This window comes from Leptinotarsa decemlineata, unplaced genomic scaffold (assembly GCF_025532065.1).
Source record: "Leptinotarsa decemlineata unplaced genomic scaffold, Ldec_3_MD MMD2_tig00026299_RagTag_RagTag, whole genome shotgun sequence".
Taxonomy (NCBI): domain Eukaryota; kingdom Metazoa; phylum Arthropoda; class Insecta; order Coleoptera; family Chrysomelidae; genus Leptinotarsa; species Leptinotarsa decemlineata.
Genome location: NW_027412676.1, coordinates 7,311,001 through 7,327,405, shown reverse-complemented (window position 1 = coordinate 7,327,405; position 16,405 = coordinate 7,311,001). Strand labels below are relative to the sequence as shown.

The 16,405-nt window shown below is 35.1% G+C and overlaps 1 long non-coding RNA gene across 1 annotated transcript; it reads right to left on the bottom strand.

Moving 5' to 3' along the window:
• Positions 1 to 5,994: 5,994 nt before the first annotated feature.
• Positions 5,995 to 6,645, bottom strand: LOC141484928 (uncharacterized). Its single transcript, XR_012466882.1, has 2 exons — positions 6,304 to 6,645; positions 5,995 to 6,177 (listed from the first exon to the last, which is right to left on the bottom strand). It is a non-coding gene; the product is annotated as an uncharacterized lncRNA (long non-coding RNA).
• Between the last annotated feature and the right edge of the window lie 9,760 nt (positions 6,646 to 16,405).

The window sequence follows — 16,405 nt, the reverse complement described above, 5'->3', positions numbered from 1 at the left end:
TCAAAATATCCGTGTGCGAAAAATATCACTAAACAATGTATCAAGAAAATTGCATGGAAAAAATCAATATGCAGTAAATCAAATATGCGATAAATTAAAATGTACAGCAAATCAAACTGGTATAGTCGACTTCATTTAAAATTTTATTTCATAAATAAATCGCTACGGGAAGAAAGGGCTGCGAAATTTTAAATACGGCCCTGGAGTATGAAATTGGTTACTTTAAATTAATTTTTTCGACGAAAGAAAAAAATCAACTCTTTTCAGAGCCGTTCCTGAAAGGACTCAATCAAATTATTTCAAATAAAGCCGACTCTAATAGGAGAGAGCAAATGCCAAAACAAAGATTTCTTTCTTTTTGGATACGTAAGAAACGCCCAACAATATCTTAAATTAAGTCAAACTGTAAGAAGAAATAATCGGCAGCAAACTGAAACATCAAATATGAATTTATACACGCTGCGCGCGGTGGAAATGTTTTCTGGAGCGAATCGTTACTGTTCAGTTGACGATATCCTCTATTGGAACTGGAACTTGGAAATTGTATTTTTGTAATACAACTAGGAAATCCGAATAATCGAAAAGAAGCAATGTTGTTTTTGCAACATTAATCGAAGAACGAACTGTTCAGCATCCGGCTCGAAGGACCATATGATCGGGATGGGTTTAACTGCCCTTTCTCGAACACGGGGGAGTTATAATCAACTTCGATACTAGTGGACTGGATTCCTTGTAGGTTGCTGGCTTTGAATAAATTGACGCTGAATCAGTTCGTTAACTAAATATATTTACAATCCTTAGCAGCTACCATCTCACAAAATCGTAGGACATACAAGTAACATTGGGCGTTGGCAAAATGCTTCTCATAAGATAGTCTGTGTTTAAATTACTTACAAAACGTTTCCTTCTTCAAGACACACTATGCACAATGTACCACTAATATATGCAAATTCACCTTCCTTTACTTATTAACTTGGAAAAAATACAAACGCCGAAATTATTCGAGCGTCGTGGATAAATTGAAAATGAAGAGACTAAATCTTAGTAGGAGAAAGAAAAGCCAGTTAGGTTTCGTTACCTCGGAGGACAATCTCGGAATGCGTTGTACCTCTCTCGGTTCTTTTTGGGAATTTTTAATGGCCACATGTCGACCGATAAGGGAAAGGGGCGATGTTTCTGGAATACTGGGAATTCGTTGAAGGAACCTAAAGGTTTACAGATGTAGGAGTTGGAAAGCAATAAATGAATTGACAGAGCGCGTTCAGGGATGGATTAAGCACAATTTAAGTTGGAACTGAATAACTAATAAAGAATCAGAAGAAGCTTGTTGGAAACTGTGTTTCCAACATATTCCCGCCCCGTTGAAATCTCAGATATTTCAACAAGTCAAAGTGAGGAAATGCCATTAAAACACAACCGCGAAATCAAACGAAAAAAAATGAACCTAATGACGCCAAGTAACTAACGCAGAGAACGCGTTACACTGGCTGAGTTGCACTAGGCAAAGGGCAGACCTTACTGATAGGCCTGACGAAGACACCTTCTTGGGAGCGAAGTTTCACGGCACGGACCCTCTGGTCAGAGCCAGGAATGATTTCCACAATTCGGGCCAATGGCCACTTCAGTGGTGGGACATTATTGTACTTTTGTTGTAAATTTTATAACTTTTTGCCGACGGAAAACAAAGAAGTCTCAAACATATATTCCTTCAAAAAAAAGACCAAACATTATATTCTTTCTTTAGAACGTATGGCTGTCCATTCATTGTTTGAATATTAGAATATTCAATATATTTTATTCTTGTTGATTATTTAAGTTCGTTACCTATGTTATGATATTAATGTTTCAATAATTGTATGTAAGGCTCATTAGCCTAATTTTATTACATTTACTACAATTTTATTATGTTACATTTTAGTGAATTATACATAATTTTATACATATAATTCTTATATAGAAATGCAACTGAATCCGATTTTAAAGTGTACTAATTATTTTCAATATTTGGAATAAGTAAATCACCCACGCACAGGCACTGCCTTAGTGGATACTTGTTTATTCGAAATATCTCTGAATGAAAGTGCACAATTATTATATTATTGTATTTTATTTTGAGAATAAACTTATTATCATGATTATTATTATTATTATAGTCCGTTTCGTCTTTGACCAAGTCGTAATAATGACCAGATTCAACGCCAGAACCACACTGAATAATGACTGCATAAAGATTATAATAGTTGTCTGTTAGTTTGAAGTGTTCATCTATTTCGAACCTTCGTGAGAGTTTGGTGCTTCCGTCAGAGGTTGAGTCATATTTGAAGATCATAACAGTCATTTAGTTTGGCGCATGTTTAGCAATACAGTCGATCATCACCTGTTAAGAGTTCCATTTTCAGATGATTTAACAATAAGCTTTGCACGGACTGGTTATTAGTCATATTAAGAAACGCTAGTTGAAGTTCCAGAAATTCACATACGTTTTCGCTACCTCTTGAACTTTTACTACAAAGAAAACAAGTGAGGATTTTTCCAGCAAAAGATTTACAAATGCAAGATGAGATAGACTGTACGGAATCATTCAATCCAGAGTGGTCAGTATTATTGATTCTGCTATTGTTGTGCTTACGAAGAGTATTCAGCAAGAACCCCAAGAATTCGAAACAATCCTCTTGTTGTCCTAACGAGTATCTAGTTGACTTCAAAGACTCCAGGAAATCGGTTGGAGGAAAGATGATACATTCTTACGAAACTGCAGCTGCATGAACAGGTGTTTGAGTTTGGTGAATAAGTAGGAAACATTCTCGTTCTCGTTCATCATTAAAACCTCGAAATTCTTCATCAAGAACAACACTTGTAAAATGCTATTCATGTAGCAAGTGTTTCCTAAATTATTTTCATTTATAAGTTTGGAAAGTTCCCTGATTCACCGGATAATGTGAATATAATGATTTCAAACAATTTTCATAATTGTTACCACAAACACATACGCTATTTGAAGCGGAACTGAAGAAAATTGGAATTTCAAGTTAGCGATCCCGAAAATGGGTCTCACGTAATGAAATATTTCGTCACGGATCAACCACATACCCAGTTTTGAAAATAATTCAAATTGATTGTTCACTACAAGTCGTGTCAGGTACTATTAGACATTTGATTATAGCGGTCAAGAGAGAGTTTCAAATAAAAAGTGATAATATATCTGTTTGTAATATATCTCATTTCGAAACCCCGTTTTTATATTTCATAGAGAGTTTGATATAATGATATAAAGTTTTTTAAGCAGCATCCTGAGAGAATGGTCAAAGGGCATAATAAGTTAACTTCCGAATATTGTAAAAGTTGAATAACTATTGTAGTCGAATCAACAAAGTATTTTCCTCGGAAGTTCTCGGAAACAGCCCCTATTCGATGATTGTTTTCAAGTAAAACTTTTTTACGCGCGCTTGACTTGGGAAGTAAGCTGGTAAATGTGTGACAAGAACGTTACGAAAAGTGTGATCGAGCAATGCGAACGTTGAAGTGAAACTCCTTTACACGCGCTTGACTTCGGGTGTAAGTTGGTGAATGCGTGACTAGAGTGTTACAAAAAGTGTAATCGTGTTAGGCAAACGGAAGTTGAGAGGAAGGTATAAGTTAGTGGACATAGAAAGAGCGAGTTACGTTTCGCATATTACTGTAAGTGCAAGAGAGTGAGGTGCGATCACACATTTACGGTAGAGTAGGCACTGAAGAATTAAAAGAAAACTATCATACGTTGCCACTAATTTTGGCTGATAAACTTTCGGAAATGGACAACTCTTGGTAAACTTTCTACAAGATATATTAGGGATTCAAACGAATAAGAACCGAAATGAGCCTACCACAAGACATGGAACAACAATCGATGCAGTTTTCTTTAGATATCTTTTTAATTTTCATTCCAAAAAACATATGTATCTTATTTCTCATACCAAAAGTCTATTGTCTCGGTCTTTCAATCAACCACAGTAATTACTAATGTATCCGATAATAAAAATAATAAATAATAATAAAAAATGTATTCAAAAATGTTAATTTAGCAATGAAAACCCATAATAAATTTAAATATTTGTAGAAAATGAATATGTGTATATTAGAGTGTTTAATTTTTGGTGATATTTTTTATTCTAGGTCCTACGTGAAAATCTGATAATATATACGAAAAAAAATATTTCCGTTGAAAAAAATGTTTGAGTCAATCAGAATCTTCGCTCATTCGAAAATTCCATTTCACATATAAATAATACGGGATACATTTTCTTTCCGTTTCAACTCAATTTTTCGGTATTAATATTTTGTAATAAGTATTCCTTTCCTAAATATATTATCCAATTTTTGTTTGAAGTTGGTTCTAGGGCATAAGGCTTTTTAAGAATGTGAAATGAAAAATTTTTTCCACATCACAGCTTCTTACTGAAAATATAAGGTAGTTTATTAGTTTGATATGAAAAATCGAGCAAAATCGCTCTATTTTGAAAGTACCCCTAAGACATAATCTCTGGTGTCCATAAAATATCTAGGTCAATATTTGAGGTGGGAAGAATACATTTCCCAAGTTATAAAAAGTATGAGACTTCTCATGTTCAAATTCTACACCCTTAGGGAATACTCTCCCGAAAAAATATATTAATTTTATATAATTCCTTGGCAGAATCTATTCTCAGGTATTGTATTGTTGTGTGGGAAGGAGCATTCAATAATGCCATCAATTGCCTACAAACAACCCAAAACTCGTTAACAACACATTCAAGAGAAGCCGATGACATTCAAAATATAAAAAAAAACAAAATATATTGAAGACTCACCTCAAAATCCTGCATCGCCGATCGCTACCCCGTCCTCTGCATTATCACCATCATTATGATAACCAGTTTTTTTATTATAATTTCTATTTTCTAAATTTATATTATTCTTTGTATTTTTTGTTCACGCTTACATTTTTTATTCTCTACCACTGCTGTTATATGCATATAATAATGTTATTAATGAAGTTGAGTGGAAGAACAACTCAGTAGCACTTGTGCTGAGTTGAACTTCGCCTTTTGTTATATCACCGACTAGATCTGTGATTTATTTAAATATTTGTTTGTAACTACAGCTGGGGAACAATGAAGACGATTATTATTATTATCATTATTACAGAAGTTGAATACTTCTTCAAGTGGGGTGGAAAAAGCACAAAACAGGCGGCATACGCCCAGGTGTATTCTTACCCACTCTGGAAAAAGCAAGATTATTATTGTATAAATAAACATTGTATCGTATTGTATATGAATACATTATTTTAGACTGCATCAGGAGAAATCATACGAATTTACCTTTAATTTCACTTAATTTAATTCCGTTTTGTACATATCGTACGATTCCAATGTATTTTTTCTGAAGCTGGCTAAAGAAAGATGATAGACCTCAAAGTTGAACTTTCAAGGACTTAGTGTTGAAAAAATTTGGATGTTATGGATAATCCGTGAAAAAATTATTTGAACCTCACTGAGTAGGTACCAGACTATTAGAATACATACCAACAAAATGAGATAATTTGGGTAAGTACATCTTGTACCTGGTGATTGAAATTATCTTCGACAAAATCGAACAAAAAAACTGCAAATAATATTCCCCAGATAGCACAAATACGTCTTATGGACGTTTTCAAAACGTCCCGCTTGGACATTCAGGACATCCTCAAAACGTCAATTTTACGGACGTGGACATCTTATGGACGTCTTTGTAACGTCCATTGTTAATAATCAGGATGTCTTTAGGACGTCCATAATAGGACATTACAGGTCTTCAAATGGACATTTACAGGATGTCTTTAGGACGTCCATTTGAGAACATTTCATGGACATAATCAGAAGCTCAAAAAGATATTCACAGGATGTTCTATTTGTTTCTGTCATGCGTTTCTGTAGGCTAAAAATTATTTATTTTTTATTCATTAGGTCAGATTGCCTCGAGAAAATTAAGAAAATATTGAACTTTTCAAAATATTTTATTTGAAAAATCCATTGAAAATAATAACATAAAATAAATGTTTATATTAAAAATTTTTCGTAGATTTCACGTCCTTCCTTTCCTTCGCCCTTTTTAGCCATGCCTGAATCGACAGTTCCGTTTCCTGTCGTGATCTGGCCATGTTTGCCTTCTCAGCTGAACCTGAAAATTATTCAAATTGTTTATTCAAAATGAATGGCAGATGATCAATATGAAAATCCAATCTGTATTAAATTATTATAGATATCTAATGTAGGCGGTGTCTAAATAATATACGAGTATACTCACTTATGATATGAGCTGCATTTTCCTTCACTTCTTCGTACTGAAAACTAGTGTCTTCAACACATTCGGCTGTTTGTTCTCATGATGAAGCTGCGGACGGCGGGATGAGTGTATAGGGAACAGATTGCGAATGCCGTTTAGCACGCATATAATGTTTGTTTAAGTTTGACCTAGACAATATGAATTCACTAACTTTTTAGCTTTTTAGTATTCAGTAAGATAAAGTGCAAACGTTAAGTAATAAGTCGACCACAATCACTAAAACAGTCGAGTACGAGTAACACGAATGACAATGACAGTCACGCGTCACACACAACAACACAGAACGACAGGTACGGAACCAAATATTAGATCATGTAGACTACGCTACGCTATATTATTATTCCTGGCAAACGTTCGCTATATAAGATCTAAAACTGAACTAATAGTTTAAGTTCAGTCGGTTTTAGTCATTGATTAACGGACAGTTCAGTGATCTGAACTGCATTACTTACCTTTTTTTTGTCATTACTTTCAGAAAATGTCGACATTGAATAAATTAAAATATCAAAAAAGCAATGCAATAATTAAAATCGACCAGACTTCCGTACAGCCGACAGTAAAATGCAACAAGACGCGTTCTGTGGTTGTTGACTCTGGTGGCGGGAAGTTTAAAATTGTCATTTTAAACGGTCGCATGCAAATTGAGTTAGAAATGCATTAATTATTGGCCAACCCTAATTCCTAGTTCCTTGGCAACTGAATCAACACAGTTCAGTAGTTCGTAAAATTGCATTATACAACCTGTCCCAATAAGTTATTAACTAAAGTCCAAAACTCCACAATTTGAAATCAGTCTTGCGCGTGCGCACATGTTACGCATGACTTCGTGTTTTATGTATCGATTTGGAAATTGAAAATCACATAATATAATTCCTAAAACTCCATTTTCGAGATATCAATGTTCAAAATTGTTCTTTCATATGACCTTGATACCTATATGTTGGATAACTTCACACACAGTTGGCATTACCTTCATTATAATATATCCTGATTTTTTAATGTTTCTCATGAAATAATACAATGCGAACGTGAATCCAATGAAAATATAATAAAGTACCTTCACCCTGTATGTTCTATTACGTTTAACTCATATTATTGTCATGTTTGGTTGTGGCCTTCGAATACCATATGAATACAAAAGGGAAGACGAATCATTGTATTTAAATGTAATTCTCTGTTGTTCTTTGATGTTGTCGGGTTTCTTACCTTCCACAATCTGAAACATAAATGAATATAGACTGAAAAGTCCACCCCGAAAAGTTATTGAGGGTGACTTTTAGTAGACTATTGAATATGACATCTTGACAATTCATTCATGTGTGAAAAGAAATATACATATCCTTCAAAGAGGTGTATTCTAAAGTATATTTGGAGGAAAAGGACTGTTTCCGAAGCGTCAGCCGATTTTGAAAAAGCAAAATAGTACTTTTTTTTTCAATCATGAAGTTTATTCGAATCTTCAAAGGTTTATGTTACTCAGTAACTTTTCGGGAATAACTTTTCAGTTTGCTCTTCATTACAGATTACAGATTAACTCTTGTTATTCGATTTTGAATGTGTGATTTATTATCGGTAAACAGAACAAAATCTAATAGAAAAATATTATTCTTAATACAAAAAAAGAAATAAGTGGCACGCACAGTCCATAAGGTGATGACATCTCCCCCTACGAAGACGTCATCTATGGGATCGACAGAAGACTCAATTCCCGAATATTAATGATAAAAGAGCCATCATCGTCCCAAGCGGTCAGTTGCAAAGCTAAGTTTCGAAATTGAACGTCGAAAGAGATTCGTTTTCTGTCTTCCACTTTAGCTTTCGCTTAAAGGTGACTAGATAGATGTACTTGTGACTTTTAACAACAGATAACGCTGTTTCAGTCCACCAAGGTCTCTTCGACAATCTGTCTCTAGTCTGGATTCCTGGCCATACTGGCCTGGAAGGCAATGAGGCTCATGATTCCCTTACAAGGGAGAGTGTTGCAAGCAGCTTCATCGGACCAGAGCCTGTTATTGGCATCGCTTTAAGCTTTGTCAAACAAAGATTGGCAAGAATAATTATGGATTTCTGGCAGAATCTTCCAGGATTGGCTCACTCCAAGGTGTTTATTCACCCTTCGAAGCTTGATACCAAACAGTTATTGGACTACAGTGGGGATGAACTACGATGTCTAACAGGCCTTTTTACAGGTCACTGTCATTTGAATCATATGCAGAGACTCGGACTGCCGGAAGACAGTGTGTGGCGCCTCTGTTTGGAAAATGATGTAACAGCAGAGCACATACTTTATGCCTGCCCCGCTGGGGACCGAATCAGGTTTTTAGAGTTCGGCAGAGCCGTAATCTTACCACCTGACCTGAAAGATCACTCACCATAGGCTCACACCTATTCACAAGTGTGAATAGGTGTGAGCCACATTAAACCCTTGCGGATCGCGTTGAAGGATCGAATAGACCCACCCACTTTGGGCCTAACCTAACCATCAAGGTCTCATCAGTCGTGAAAGGCTGAACCACTCAACTGTCCTGAAAAGGACGATCCGTAAAATATATTATGAGACTTTGAATAAAGTTTGTCGTTAAATTTAAGGCAATTCATGATCAACAAGTATAATTTTCTTGTTTCACTATAGGATTGATTGGCCTTTTGTTATATAAATTATCTACCAAACTAATAGTTTCACTAGAAGGAATACTGGGTACTGGGTATCATATTCTTTACATCGTATTAAATTAATTTGGCATTACCCGCAAGTGTGATATATTCAATTTCATCGTTCACTCGATATCAATTCTTCAAACTGAACTTAGTTCTAAAATTATTGTGAATCTGATTCTGATTTATGTTTTTGATATTTTCACCGAAGTTGCTGTAACAAAAGAAACTAATTGTGAACCAGTATTATGGGTGGCCTATATCTAAGGTCTAATTTGAATATTCTGAGTTTCTTGAATACTATTTTGATAAAATGGTTCAGCCTAGATCCACTAATGAAACCGTGGCTGTGTTTTTGGGCTCTACTTAAAACCGGTTGCCTTGCAAAAAAAACTGACATAACCATTTTCAAAATGCAATACCATAATTGAATGTATCAAAAATTTGCTTGTGAAAATCGTTTACGTTGCGTGTGCGCCGGTAGAGTAGATTTTCAGAGGTGAACACGACTGTCAAAGGCGGTCCGTTGTAAAGCCAAGACGCCGAAAGAGATTTGCCCTCTGTCTATCTATGCAGGTTTCACTGCAAAGCAACTACTCGAAACCAGAATCCACAAATTATATAAATGATCCAAGAGCATAAGTGACCGCTCCGGCTCCTCACGTTTGCAAAGCTGATACTAAATATATATATATATATATATATATATATATATATATATATATATATATATATATATATATTTATGTTGTTTATGTTTATGTCACATTTTATGTGACAGGCAATATCTGGTTTGTTGAAGAAGATACACAAAAATGTTTCATACAAAAGTTTTAAGAGTTCATGAGAGCTATATTTTGATATAATTTTTAAATATACAGGGTGTTTGGTGTAGGTGCTACAGACCAAAATTCTATTTTTTAAAATAGAACATATTCAGATGCTACGTTAAATTCTGATATCATTTCATGTTTGGTTTTTGAAATTCGGTTACGGCGTTGTTGAGTTATTGCTTAAAATGTAAAGTCTTGATAACGACTATTATTTTTAAAAATATCTCATACAATTATTCTCTCTGCATCAGCTCACATGAAAATTAGTCAAAATTTTGGGTGTTCGAAGTAATGGTTTCAATTTTGAGTTGTGGAATTCAGTCAGGAATAATTTGAATATGAAACAATTGCGAAATTGAAAGAGGTGTATTCGAAAACAAATCTTTAATTAATAACAATGTAAATAATATAACTTGATAAATCATTTCATAAGAATGGTAGGTACCTAGAAATAAGTCATAAAAATTGTTCAAAGTGATGCCCATTAGATATTATACAGGCTTCGAAACGTCGAATCACTTCACTCGTACAAGTCGCTCTCATAATATCAGGCGTAATATCACTGCACGCTAGTCGAATTTTCATTTTCAGATCATCCACATTCAAAGGGGGAGTAGTGAAAACAATATCTTTCAAATAACCCCATAGGAAAAAATCAAACAGTGATAAATCTGGGGAACGAGCCGGCCACCGAATTGGACCCTTATTACCAATCCATCTATTTGGGTACGTTCTATCCAGATATTCAGTAACAACATGTGAATTGTAAGGAGGAGCACCATCTTGTTGCCACCAAATTCCTTGTCGTTCTGCTAAGGGAATATCTTCCATCAACTGGATCAAATCATTCTCTAGAAAATGTAAATATCGCAATCCATTGAGATTTTCATTGAAAAAGTAAGGTCCTATGATGCGGCCATTAAACAATCCGCACCATACATTAATACCCCAAGTAGTTTGAAAATTACTTTCGCGGACCCAGTGGGGATTTTCTTGAGACCAATAGTGACTGTTATGTCGATTCGCAACTCCATTATTGTGGAATCGCGATTCATCGCTCCACAAAATTTGACTGAATATGTTAGGACTTTCATGTAATATTACCTGAATACAAGCAATTAATTCAAGTCGTCGTTCAAAGTCCGTGGGTTTCAAACCTTGTACCAACTGAATTTTGAATGGGTGGTATTTATTTTCTTTCAGAATTCTCTGTACATTAGATTTACTCACACCGACTTCTTCTGCAAGAGTACGGATAGAAACATGTGGATGAATAATAATATAAGCCAACACATTGATCTCTAAATCTTCAGTTCTAACAGATCTCGTATGATGACGATGCTTTATAGTAGAAGGAAATGACCCAGTTCGCAATTTTTCTACAACTCTCGAAAAAGTCATTCATGACGGAATGGGTCTGTCTGGAAAACGTTCTTGGTATAGACGTTGTGCTTGACGGCAGTTTTTCTGACATTCCCCAAAAATTAAAAACATATCAATGCAATCACTTGGACTAAACGCGAAAGGCATACTGGAGTTTTCGCACAAAGAACACAGTTACTGTTTTGCAAAGAATCACTGAATCGAACTGACAAGTAGATACAATTCAACAACATTTGTTACTATGGCATCAACAAGCATAAGCTACTTGATGAAATTATGCAATTCACCCTCAAGTTAGTCACATTCTCAAGAATTTCAATATTATATTCAACTGATATCGATATCGTATCGTAGAGGTGAGAATAATGGTTTGTATTCAGTAGTAGTCTAGTTCAATTTAATAAAAGATATAGACTGGATTCGTGTACGAGTAAATAAGTTTTTTTGAAACTTTATATTTAAGGAAAAGTGCAATAACTCAACAACGCCGTAACCGAATTTCAAAAACCAAACATGAAATGATATCAGAATTTAACGTAGCATCTGAATATGTAATGATATACAGGGCATTCTATTTTAAAAAATAGAATTTTGGTCTGTAGCACCTACACCAAACACCCTGTATATTTAAAAATTATATCAAAATATAGCTCTCATGAACTCCTAAAACTTTTGTATGAAACATTTTTGTGTATCTCCTTCAACAAACCAGATATTGCCTGTCACATAAAATGTGGGACACCCGGTATATATATATATATATATATATATATATATATATATATATATATATATATATATATATATATATATATATATATATATATATATATATATATATATATATACACGCGCCGCCGCCCCCCGGCCGGTACCACTATGTCCCTGCATTTTAAATCTGCAATATCTTCAAAAATGTTCATTTGAATAACATGCTATAAAGGGTCATGTTGATCTATATTGAATGCACAATGTGTATAAGGTACTTGATAGGATTTGGATTATTGCTGTATTGCTCAAAATTGCTTCGTAAATAAGCCATTACTTCTCGAGGATAAAAAATATTTATTGTAAGTTATCCTAAAGGCCGCTGCATACTTCGCGGTTTCCGAGTGGCTTTTTCCAGCTTTCTGAGCGGTTTTTTATTTTTATGCCAACCCCTGCATTTAAATGAAACATGATAGAGTTGCGATTTTTAACAGCGGCGATTTCTTACAGCCAATCAGTCGTCGGATTCCGAGCGATATTCAGAGGACACGAGCGACCAAGCATAGGGAGAACCCAGGTATACCAATGGGAGCTATTTCCAAGCGGTTTTTCAGTTGCGATTCGAGGATGGAAGTGGAAACTTCAATTCGTAGTGTAGAAAATCGCCTTTGTTTGTGGGACCAAAGAGACCCCGATTTTGCCAACAAACTGGAAAGGGATAAAACATGGAAGACGGTAGTGGCACTCGTATAATAGAAAACCTTTCTTCCTAGTTCCTCTTTCGGTGCACGACGTACCTCCTTGGGTGGTGTCTTTCAGTAAGAGTGCCTTCTCCTTTCAAAGTGCAAAGAGATACCACCATCTGATGGTGAAATATCGCAGCAGCAGCAGACTTCATAGTGGTTGCTTTTGAAGGCGCGAACGATATCAGAGGATGACAATGGGATATTCCGCCTCCAGTCAGAAATCCGGGCTGCCAGGAAATAGCTCGGAAATCGCGGACACTGTCTGGTACTTACTGTAACGATTTTTACTCAGTAATTTCCGCTCGGAAACCGCGCTGGACAAAACCGCTCAGAAATCGTGAAGTATGTCACCGGCCTACGAGATAGACATATTCCATCGCGGAGTTTTTTGTACTTCAAGGTGTACAATACTGTAGTATATTTTTTTATCTATCTCGTTGGGTTCAGCCAGCGTTTGCAATGTAAGCGCAAAAATGTGTTTATTCACATCACATTGGAAACCTCTAAAATTATCAGTGTTTCTCTACTATATTATGCATGTTATATACATGCATTTCTATTGAATAACTCTATCTATTAAAAAAACCCACATCAAAATCCGTTGCGTAGTTTTAAATATCTAAGCATACATAGGGACGACAGCGGGAAGCGACTCTGTTTTATACCTTTGTATATAGACTCTATATACAAAGTTTATGCTATGTAGTGAAGTCTTCTGTCGATCCCTAGATGGCGTATTCGTAAAAGGAGATGTATGTCTTCACCACAGCTTCAACATTCTACTTTGTCTTAACTATTTCAGACATGTTATTACTCGGGTACAGTTGAGGCTTTGTATATAGACTTTCAACATGTATACAAAGTTTGTGATTACCTCATTCTATTTAAAAATCTCAAAAATGGGGTTGATATCTACTCTTTTTAAAATATTGTTCTATCATCTGGAAATGAACTAAGAGTTACTTTATGGACGGTACTTTAAATTATAAATATAGAAATATACCTACATTTTTCTGCCTTGGACTTAGCTAGAAGTGCTACCTTCTTAAATCATTCTTAAATCATAATCACCTTTTTCTGGATCCCAAAAACCTGCAGACCAAGCCAATTTCACGAAATACAATGAAATGAAAACAGCAACAAAAATTAATAAGTAAATACAATGTGTGTAGGTTTTCTCTGCCGGTGTGTAACAGAATATTTGTTGGCTTCGTGTACATTTACCGTAGTTGGTGTAGGCATACTGTCTACCGCAATTACAAACAAAACATCAAGCCCCCATAAACCTGCAGACCAAGATTTATAAACCCGAAAATCTACTAAATCAAATAATACCTACTCTTTATTTGTAACTAACGTTACTGCAGTTTCGTCCTATAAGGACATTTAAAAAACTATAATGTATGAGTTTGAAAATGTCCTTGAAGGACGATACTGCAGTAACGTTAGTTACAAATAAAAGTGGTAAAAAACATAGAAAGTTTCAATTCTCTTTTCTTCATTATGACCTCCTACCACGTAGTAACGGCTACATCCATCAATTTATTCAAATAATACTCGTTTTACTGTACAAAAAGAGCAGAAAGGCTATTTTCCATAAAAATATATACCTAAAGGAGATCGATCTATTATCGATATCTAGATTATAAAAAACAGAAGAGTTGGATTAGTCCTGAGGTGTCAAATTCAATTTTGCAGAAGGCCATATATTAAAATTTTGAATGTGTAGGCGGCCCAGATTCAAATAAAAAAATGTACTGAATTATTATAACATTTTATTTATTTAATTATATAGTACATAATATACGATTGTTATATATAATATCAAAGTTAAAAAAGAGGGTAATTATTTTGAGCTCAAGGATCCAGATCTGACTTCGATTTTGATAAGCTTTTTGATAAGCTCATTGATGTCAGGTATCATTTTCGTTGTAATTATTTCAAGAATTGATTCGAGATGTTCATTCGTAAGTCTTGTGCGATGTTTGTTATTTATTTTCATGACTGAAAACATCTGCCCACATAAATCGGTATGTACTACCAAACATGTATGGAAGGCGAGAAGGCGTGCTGCATGTTTTTTAATTCCGGGTAGTTATCCAAAATCTTGAAATATTGTGTATAATATGTAAGAGCGTTAACCTCTTCACATTTATCTTTCAAAATACTGTCCGGCTGAAGATCTATCAACTCCATTTGCAAATGAACTGGTGCCTGTGAAGCTTCAAAATTGAAGGGATTGTTGAAAATTGGGTATTTCCGCTTATCGCTAAGAGATGGCAATACTGTAATTATTGGGTTATTTTACTAGAACTAAATTGGTAATTAAATAACACCCTCTCGGTTGTCTAGGCATGCGCTACCCTTGAAATTACTTATAAATAAAGTATGCACATTTTAAAACTTCCGTAGAGGAATTGAGTGAAGTCTGAAAGCTCTTAAAAACATGATTCTTCTTTCTGTGACACACTGCGATCGCGGGTCGTATCTTTGACACGACTGGTTTAGTCAGTCTGTTTGGACGGTTCGTTTCACTAAAAATCCGACACTGAAAGTTAATGGGCCTGAGGGGCTCTGAAGTAAGACTAATCTGTTATGATATAGTATCAGAGTGTAAAATGCACTGTAACTCCGCAAAATCCAATATGCGCGAACAAACTAAAAATTTGTAAATTTGTTTTTCGCTTTGGTGGCAACACTGTGTTCAAATAAAGTCACGCAAGCGTGTTGAAGTTTTCTTTCAACAACGATGCAAGTCTATGCGGAAAATGTTTCAAAACACATAATGCGGTATAACTATTAGCAAGCAGATGGCGCTCCATACTAATTATGAAATGAATTTGAAAGCTCGCGACTTTGTGAGTTGCATAAAAGTATAGTTAAAATTTATATTTATCTATTCAAATTAATCTCTTTTTTCTGTAGTTATTATTCTGTAGTCTTGTTTCGCACTATAAATAAGTTATTATTACCATAATTTCCGAAAAATAATCGATGTGAAGGAGCATGAAGCAGATGAAAGAAAGATCTCTCCAATTCAAAGAAATATACTGGTCTAAATTATGATTCATTGTTGAAATATATGAACGAGTTATTTATTTTTCAATCATTGGCGAAGGCGAAAACTGAAATCTTCAATTGAACCAATTCAACATCAAACCACAATCAAGCTAAGCCGTCATGCATAGATCCAACAGAGACAAGCTTAATGGCAGAAATCATGTTTCATCCGAAAAAAAAAAAAAAGAAACATCGTCTTAACGTCTTATGCTGATGATACGGCTGTAACATTCGTAGATAAAACGTGGAATGAAGTATATGGAAACGCAGGAACTGGCATGAAACAAATTAACTTCTGGCTAAGTACTAACCTACCTAGCCTTAATCTAGATAAAACAAAATTCATAACTGTTTTTTCCACAAAATCTGTATCTGTATCTGTAGGGTGGGGAGGATGAGTGTAAGCCCACGCACTTAGGCAACATGTGCCATGCGTTTGAACCATCCTCATCGGACAGGATTCCTTTTAGGCAATGTCTATTTTGTTGTGGATAGATACTGTGTACCTTTCCAGTTCTTCATTGTTGCCAGGAGTCAGGACCTCTGTTTCCCGCAGAGATCCTCTTAAGTGTCGATTGTAGAGAGCTACATCCGTCCTCTTCGGGTCACGGGATTTTACAGTAGTCCTGAGATCCTGGCTTACCGTATAGGTCAGCCAGCGGTGGTCTGACATAGAGA